The sequence below is a fragment of the Dendrobates tinctorius genome, unplaced genomic scaffold (assembly GCF_039654945.1).
Source record: "Dendrobates tinctorius isolate UK_male_01 unplaced genomic scaffold, ASM3965494v1 ptg000326l, whole genome shotgun sequence".
In the NCBI taxonomy this organism is placed as follows: domain Eukaryota; kingdom Metazoa; phylum Chordata; class Amphibia; order Anura; family Dendrobatidae; genus Dendrobates; species Dendrobates tinctorius.
The window spans coordinates 5,901,401-5,909,828 of record NW_027361993.1 but is presented as its reverse complement, the minus strand read 5'-3'; the positions used below and the strand labels follow the sequence as shown (position 1 = coordinate 5,909,828).

Below are 8,428 nucleotides of genomic sequence, written 5' to 3'. Positions count from 1 at the left end.
TTGTATTTACTTATTTTTCATAAATGAATAGGTCACATGGAAGTAAGAAACTTTATAATATATCTTATTAGAGAAATCTGCTTCTTTAACCTCCTAGACTGATCTTTTATTGCCAAAATTCTGAATTCACAGGTAAAATCTGTCTTTAGTGAATACAGATTTTCCCATTGTTACGTGTTACAGAACCACTTAGCACCCAGAATATGTTGTGCAATTATATGGATGTATAATAGGTTCTATGTGAGATGCATGTCCCTAATGCATCAGCATTCCCCTTTTGTCCGCCCTCCCCCCACCTTTGTAATTTCCACAGTAAACATCGGCAGGCTCCGGCCACCTGCGGCTTTTGTAATGTATGTCTGGCCTGCCGCTTTTTCTATTGGCCAGCCCTCTGTGTCTGTGTGATATATTCTGTGTCCTGTGAGTAAAGTGTTGTCAGACTGGAAATACATGGAGAAGCAGTGATCTTTTATATGCGCTCCTGTAAACAGGGAATTACAGCCAGTGTCATTCATTCAGACTCCAGCCAACGCAGAGTGAACCTCCGAAAACACGGAGTGGTACTGAAAGAGGTACCCCAGCTTGGGAAGACCCCGTTACACTGGTGGCAGACAGCGGGATTTGATACCCCTTCTACAGGAGAAAAGGAATGAATGGAAAATAACTACCAGAAGTTAAAGAGGACTACATTAAAAGATCTGGTGGAAGCCCGAGGGTTGATCGCCAGCAACAAAACAAAAGCGGATTTGATAGCAGCCATCATGGAACACGACAGTGCAGCGCCCCCCAATGTGAACGTGGAGGAGACCGAATTCCAGAGGGAGGTAAAGAACAGACTGGCGTTCTATGGCCTAAACCCTGCAGTAGAGATCATACGAGAGGTGATGGCTGATGTGCGTACTGATCTGAAGGAAAAGATGGCCGAGCGGACCAGGATAGAGCTAGCCAAGATGGAGATGGCAGAGCGGACCAAAGTGGAGCTGGCCAAGAGGGAGATGGCAGAGCGGAAAGAGAGCCAGCGAGCAGGGGGAGCTCTGGCCTTCGACCAGGTACCTTCAACAGTAAGCCACAAAAAGATCCAGTATAATGCCTTCCGACAGTTGGGGGAGGCAGAGGAAGACATTGATGGCTTTCTGCAGGATTTTGAGTGGCAGTGTGCCCTTCATCAAGTGAAGCCGGAGGAACGGGTTCAGATTCTGGCCAGCAAGCTGACAGGCCGGGCAGCGGACACCTATCGCACGGTACCTGATGAGGACTGTATGGACTATGAGCGGATCAAAGAAGTGATCTTGGCCCGGTATGCGCTGACACCAGAGGCCTACCGCCAAAAGTTCCGCGGACTTATAAAACGCGTAACCGATACCCACGCTGAATGGGCCTGTAAATTACGGCGGTCACTGCTACAGTGGGTGCAAGGGAGCCAAGCAACCACTAAGGAGAACGTCCTCCAGCTCTTCATTTTAGAACGATTCTTTAATGGACTAAACCCCGAGACACAGGAATGGCTTCGGGACAGGCGGCCAACGACTCTTGAGGAAGCCAATCGTCTGGCCGATGAACATCATGATGCCAGGAGCCCGCAGTTCTCCGGATCAAAGGTGGTCACTAGGGGCCCGCCCATGGACCTGGCGGGCCCCAAACCACCGAAGATTGTAGGGGGACCAGCTAGAAACCCAGCCTACCAGTCCCCCTGGAGCGCGATGCCACACCTGCCGTCAGCTGGGCCACCTGCAAAGACAATGCCCCAACCGGACTCAGCATACCCGTGGCCAAAGGCGGGAATAGCTACCTTCAGCCGGGCTGCTGTACACTGCTACCACGGCGAAGCTGACCCGGCATTGGGGGCTACGACTAACCAAGGGGTGGAAGAGATGGAGGAAGTGCTGCATGAAGTAGACCCTGTGCAGGCAGCCCGGGCAGATAATCGACAACAGCATCGACAGGTCGTGTGGGTTAATGGGAAACATATGCAGGGACTAAGAGATTCCGGGGCAACTTTGACCCTTGTGAAGCCTCATCTCATCAGGGACCAAGAGAAGAAAAGGTTGCAGGATTTGGGAATGTTTAGTTTGCAAAAGAGAAGACTGAGAGGAGACTGAAAAGCTGTCTACAAATATCTAAAGGGCTGTCACATTGTAGAAGGATCAACTTTATTCTCATTTGCACAAGGAAAGACTAGAAGCAATGGGATGAAGCTGAATGGGAGGAGACACAGATTAGATATTAGAAAAAACTTTTTGACAGTTAGAGTGATCAATGAGTGGAACAGGCTGCCACGAGAAGTGGTGAGTTCTCCTTCAATGGAAGTCTTCAAACAGAGGCTGGACAGACATCTAACTGGGATGATTTAGCGAATCCTGCTTTGAGCAGGGGGTTGGACCAGATGGCCCAGGAGGTCCCTTCCAACTCTACGATTCTATGATTCTAAGACGGACCGGACAGTGGCAGTCCGTGTAGCAGAGGGAGCTATACATCGACTACCCACTGCCAGGATTCACCTGAACTGGGGAGTCGGGGATGGCCTTGTTGAGGTCGGCTTGATGGAGGATTTGCCTGCAGACGTCTTGCTGGGAAATTACTTGGGGCCCATGTTGTCTGCATTCTCGGTGGCCCCTCTGGCTGAGACCTATCCTGTGACTACCCGGAGACAAGCTCGAGCTGCGGAGGCGGAATGACACTCAGAGGAGGCCCAGGTAAGACATCCCAGCCCTGCATGTATTCCCATAGCCAGACACATTTCTTGGGCCACCCCAGATGAATTTAAGAGGGAGTTACTTGAGAATCCTTCATTAGAGGGATATCGTGGGAAGGCACGGGAGGGGAGAGGAGTACTGGAAGGGGAACAGTTTGTATGGAAGCAGGGACTCCGCTACCGGATCACAGAGCAGCACCACACAGGGACGAGCCCCACTATAAAACAACAGCTGGTAGTTCCCAAGAAGTATAGGCAGCTACTGCGAATCTCTCATGATATACCCTTGGCCGGGCACTTCGGCGTCAGTCGCACCAGACATCGTCTGACACAAAACTTCTTTTGGCCGGGGGTAACCTATGATGTTCGTCAGTACTGCCAGACCTGTGACAGTTGTCAGCGCATTGGCAAGAGGGGGGATCGATGCAAGGCCAAATTACGCCCCCTCCCCATTGTGGAGGAACCATTTAGCCGAGTAGCGGTCGATCTGATAGGGCCGTTAGCCAAACCCAGTCCGTCCGGGAAAAAGTATATATTGACAGTGGTAGATTATGCCACACGGTATCCAGAGGCGGTTGCGTTACCTAACATACTGGCAGAGACGGTGGCGGCCGCCCTCTCCAGGTGTTGTCACAGGTTGGATTTCCCCGGGAGATTATCTCGGACCAGGGTAGCCAGTTTACAGCAGAGGTGACCAACCAACTGTGGAAGCTGTGCGGCGTAAAGTCCATTAAAAGCGCCCCATACCACCCGCAAGCCAATGGGTTGTGTGAACACTTTAACGGGACATTAAAACAGCTCATTGGGACTTTTACCAGGACCTACAGGGACTAGGAGAAATTCTTGCCACACCTCCAGTTTGCCTATCGGGAGGTGCCCCAAGAATCCACGGGGTTCTCCCCGTTCGAGCTGGTATACGGGAGACAGGTAAGGGGACCCCTAGACTTAGTGCTGGAACACTGGGAAGGGGAGGGCCTCATAGAAGGGGTACCTATTGTACCCTATGTGCTGGGACCGCCTACAGGAGCTGACTCAGGCTGTACGTGAGAATATGCAGGCGACCCAGCGGCGCCAGCGCATATGGTACGATCGGAGGGCCAGAGAGCGCACTTTGGAAATAGGACAGAAGGTCCTGGTGTTAGAGCCCACTAAGCAGAATAAGTTTCAAGCTGCATGGCAGGGGCCCTACCAGGTAGTGGGGAAAATAACCGACACAACCTATAATGTTGCCGATTGTGACGACCCCAGGGTTAGCCGCATGTTCCACGTGAATATGCTGAAGCCCTACCGAGAGCGCCCTGAAGAGGTAGTGGCCATCTGTGCACCTGAAGCAGGTGATTTAGCCGGACTTCCCTTGCCGGATGTCTTAGGGGAAAGGACTCAGTCTAAAACATGGGACCAGGTACACTTGGGTGAAGACCTTGGCCCCCGGGAGAGACAGCAGGCGGTTGCGTTGTTGAGGCTGCGACAGAGGATGTTTTCAGAGAGACCGGGGTACACTCGCCTGTCACAACACAAGGTTGAGACCCAGGATCAGACCCCCCTGCGACAAAACCCCTTCCACGTCCCTGAGTCTGTACGAGAGGGGATGCGACAAGAGATGCTGCGTTTAGGGGTCATTGAAGAGTCAGATAGTCCCTGGGCATCCCCCGTAGTGTTAGTGCCCAAGAAGGAAGGGACTACACGGTTTTGTGCAGACTATCGTAAGCTCAATGAGAAAACAGTGACGGATGCATACCCCATGCCGTGTGTGGATGAGTTGTTAGACCGACTGGCGGAGGCAAAGTATTTGACCACCATCGATCTATGCAAAGGCTACTGGCAGATTCCTCTTAGTCCTGACGCTATTCCCAAGTTGGCATTTGTCACCCCGTTCGGCTTATTCCAGTTTCGAGTTATGCTATTCGAGATGAAGAATGCCCCGGCGACCTTCCAAAGGCTGGCTGACCGGCTTCTGGATGGTCTCCAGGACTATGCATGCTTGTGCCTACCTGGTCGACATCGCCATCTACAGTGCGACATGGGAAGAGCATCTAAATCACCTAGAGACAGTATTGGACAGGATCCACCAGGCCGGAATCACCCTGAACCCAAACAAGTGTCACGTGGACAAAGCAGAGGTTCAGTATTTAGGGCATTGGGTGGGAAGTGGAAAACAGCGACCAGAACCAGCCAAGATTGAGGCCATAGCCAAATGGCCCATCCCACGCACTAAAACCCAGGTCATGGCGTTTCTAGGGACAGCGGGGTATTACAGGAAATTTGTTCCCAATTACAGCAGCGTAGCCAAGCCCCTTACTGATTTGACCCATAAGAACCAACCCCGCCAGGTAACCTGGACCTCAGAGTGTGAGGAAGCCTTCCGCCAACTAAAGGACGCCCTCACCAATACCCCTGTATTGGCCACACCCGACCCAACTAAACGTTTCCTGGTTCACGCAGACGCTTCTATGTTTGGATTGGGGGCAGTACTGAGCCAAGTCGGGCCGGACGGCCAAGAACACCCGGTAGCTTACCTGAGTTGGAAACTACTGCCCCGTGAAGTAAGCTATGCGGCCATCGAGATGCCTGGCGGTAGTATGGGCACTCAAGAAGTTGCAACCATATTTGTATGGACGACAGTTTTCCCTCCTAACGGACCGTAATCCCCTAGTCTGGCTTAATCGGGTCTCCGGAGACAACGCCAGATTGCTGCGGTGGAGTTTAGCCCTACAACCTTTGGACTTCACCATCCACCACAGACCCGGCAAACAAAACGGTAATGCCGATGGACTAAGTCGACAAACGGAACTTGTACCAACCCCATAAACTTCGGTCATCCCCAAACCGATCCGTTGAGGATCAGACTGTGTATGCCGATCGCGTCGCTGAAAAGGGGAGCCGTGTTACGTGTTACAGAACCGCTTAGCACCAAGAATATGTTGTGCAGTTATATGGATGTATAATAGGTTCTATGTGAGATGCATGTCCCTAAGGCATCAGCATTCCCCTTTTGTCCGCCCTCCCCTCACCTTTGTAATTTCCACAGTAAACATCGGCAGGCTCCGGCCACCTGCGGCTTTTGTAATGTATGTCTGGCCTGCCGCTTTTCTATTGGCCGGCCCTCTGCATCTGTGTGATATATTCTGTGTCCTGTGAGTAAAGTGTTGTCAGACTGGAAATACATGGAGAAGCAGTGATCTTTTATATGCGCCCATGTAAACAGGGAATTACAGCCAGCGTCATTCATTCAAACTCCAGCCAACGCAGAGTGGATCTCCGAAAACACGGGGTGGTACTGAAAGAGGTACCCCAGTTTGGGTGGACCCCGTTACACCCATTACTGACATAGGAGATAACGGTTGGGGCTTATAAAGTTCTTTGGAAAACTATCTATGGAACTTGCAGCAGAATATCTGTATCTGCCTCTCGCTCCCCCCATCCTCTTCCCAACTCTCATCTCCATAAAATCTTATGTCATCTCCTATTTCAGGAATGAGAAAATCTGTTATCACTGAATACAGATTTTACTCAAGAATTGAACATCAGTCCCGGAGGAGAAAGAAGCAGGTTTCTCTGATGAGATATATTACAAAGTTACTTATTTCCATGCTTAGAATTGATTTATGAAATAAAAGTTAATATGATGATGACTGTTTCCTGGATGCATCATTTCCATTTATGTGTCTGGCAAAACTGAGAGGAGCCATAAGGCTGGGGTACCTGACGACTTTGGCTGCAGCACAGGTCACATAGCCAAAAATTGCTATGTGTTGCTGCAACAATGCAACCCCTAGTGTACCGTGACCACGACAAGCAAAAGAAACGGATCCGGCTGGAATTCTTGTGACTTACCTCGTGGTCGGGGTACTCTAGTGGTCTCATAGTGACCCTATTTACTTGCATTGCGCTTCAGGGTTGGGGGTCGCTTGGGTAATAGTGATCACAAAATAATAAGTTTTCATGTATCCTTTAATAAGATGTGTAGTAGAGGGGTTACAAAGACACGAAACTTCAGGAAGGCAAATTTCCTACGGAGGAGAGATGATCTTAGTGCAGCAAACTGGGACGATATCCTGAGACATAAAAATACACAAAGAAAATGGGAGATGTTTATTAGCTTCCTGAATAGGACCTGTGCACAATATACAGTGGGGCAAAAAAGTATTTAGTCAGTCAGCAATAGTGCAAGTTCCACCACTTAAAAAGATGAGAGGCGTCTGTAATTTACATCATAGGTAGACCTCAACTATGGGAGACAAACTGAGAAAAAAAAATCCAGAAAATCACATTGTCTGTTTTTTTTTCATTTTATTTGCATATTATGGTGGAAAATAAGTATTTGGTCAGAAACAAGCAATCAAGATTTCTGGCTCTCACAGACCTGTAACTTCTTCTTTAAGAGTCTCCTCTTTCCTCCACTCATTACCTGTAGTAATGGCACCTGTTTAAACTTGTTATCAGTATAAAAAGACACCTGTGCACAACCTCAAACAGTCTGACTCCAAACTCCACTATGGTGAAGACCAAAGAGCTGTCAAAGGACACCAGAAACAAAATTGTAGCCCTGCACCAGGCTGTTAAGAATGAATCTGCAATAGCCAACCAGCTTGGAGTGAAGAAATCAACTGTGGGAGCAATAATTAGAAAATGGAAGACATACAAGACCACTGATAATCTCCCTCGATCTGGTGCTCCACGCAAAATCCCACCCCGTGGGGTCAGAATGATCACAAGAACGGTGAGCAAAAATCCCAGAACCACGCGGGGGGACCTAGTAAATGAACTGCAGAGAGCTGGGACCAATGTAACAAGGCCTACCATAAGTAACACACTACGCCACCATGGACTCATATCCTGCAGTGTCAGACGTGTCCCACTGCTTAAGCCTGTACATGTCCGGGCCCGTCTGAAGTTTGCTAGAGAGCATTTGGATGATCCAGAGGAGTTTTGGGAGAATGTCCTATGGTCTGATGAAACCAAACTGGAACTGTTTGGTAGAAACACAACTTGTCGTGTTTGGAGGAAAAAGTATACTGAGTTGCATCCATCAAACACCATACCTACTGTAAAGCATGGTGGTGGAAACATCATGCTTTGGGGCTGTTTCTCTGCAAAGGGGCCAGGACGACTGATCCGGGTACATGAAAGAATGAATGGGGCCATGTATCGTGAGATTTTGAGTGCAAACCTCCTTCCATCAGCAAGGGCATTGATGATGAAACGTGGCTGGGTCTTTCAACATGACAATGATCCAAAGCACACCGCCAGGGCAACGAAGGAGTGGCTTCGTAAGAAGCATTTCAAGGTCCTGGAGTGGCCTAGCCAGTCTCCAGATCTCAACCCTATAGAAAACCTTTGGAGGGAGTTGAAACTCCGTGTTGCCAAGCGAAAAGCCAAAAACATCACTGCTCTAGAGGAGATCTGCATGGAGGAATGGGCCAACATACCAACAACAGTGTGTGGCAACCTTGTGAAGACTTACAGAAAACGTTTGACCTCTGTCATTGCCAACAAAGGATATATCACAAAGTATTGAGATGAAATTTTGTTTCTGACCAAATACTTATTTTCCACCATAATATGCAAATAAAATGAAAAAAAAACAGACAATGTGATTTTCTGGATTTTTTTTTCTCAGTTTGTCTCCCATAGTTGAGGTCTACCTATGATGTAAATTACAGACGCCTCTCATCTTTTTAAGTGGTGGAACTTGCACTATTGCTGACTGACTAAATACTTTTTTGCCCCACTGTA

The 8,428-nt window shown here is 49.1% G+C and overlaps 1 protein-coding gene across 6 annotated transcripts in view; it reads right to left on the bottom strand.

Annotated features, from left to right (window-relative positions):
- The window catches only part of TP73 (tumor protein p73), a 187,916-nt gene that overhangs the window by 63,912 nt on the left and 115,576 nt on the right, over window positions 1-8,428 (bottom strand). The gene's annotated exons all lie outside the window — the stretch shown is intronic.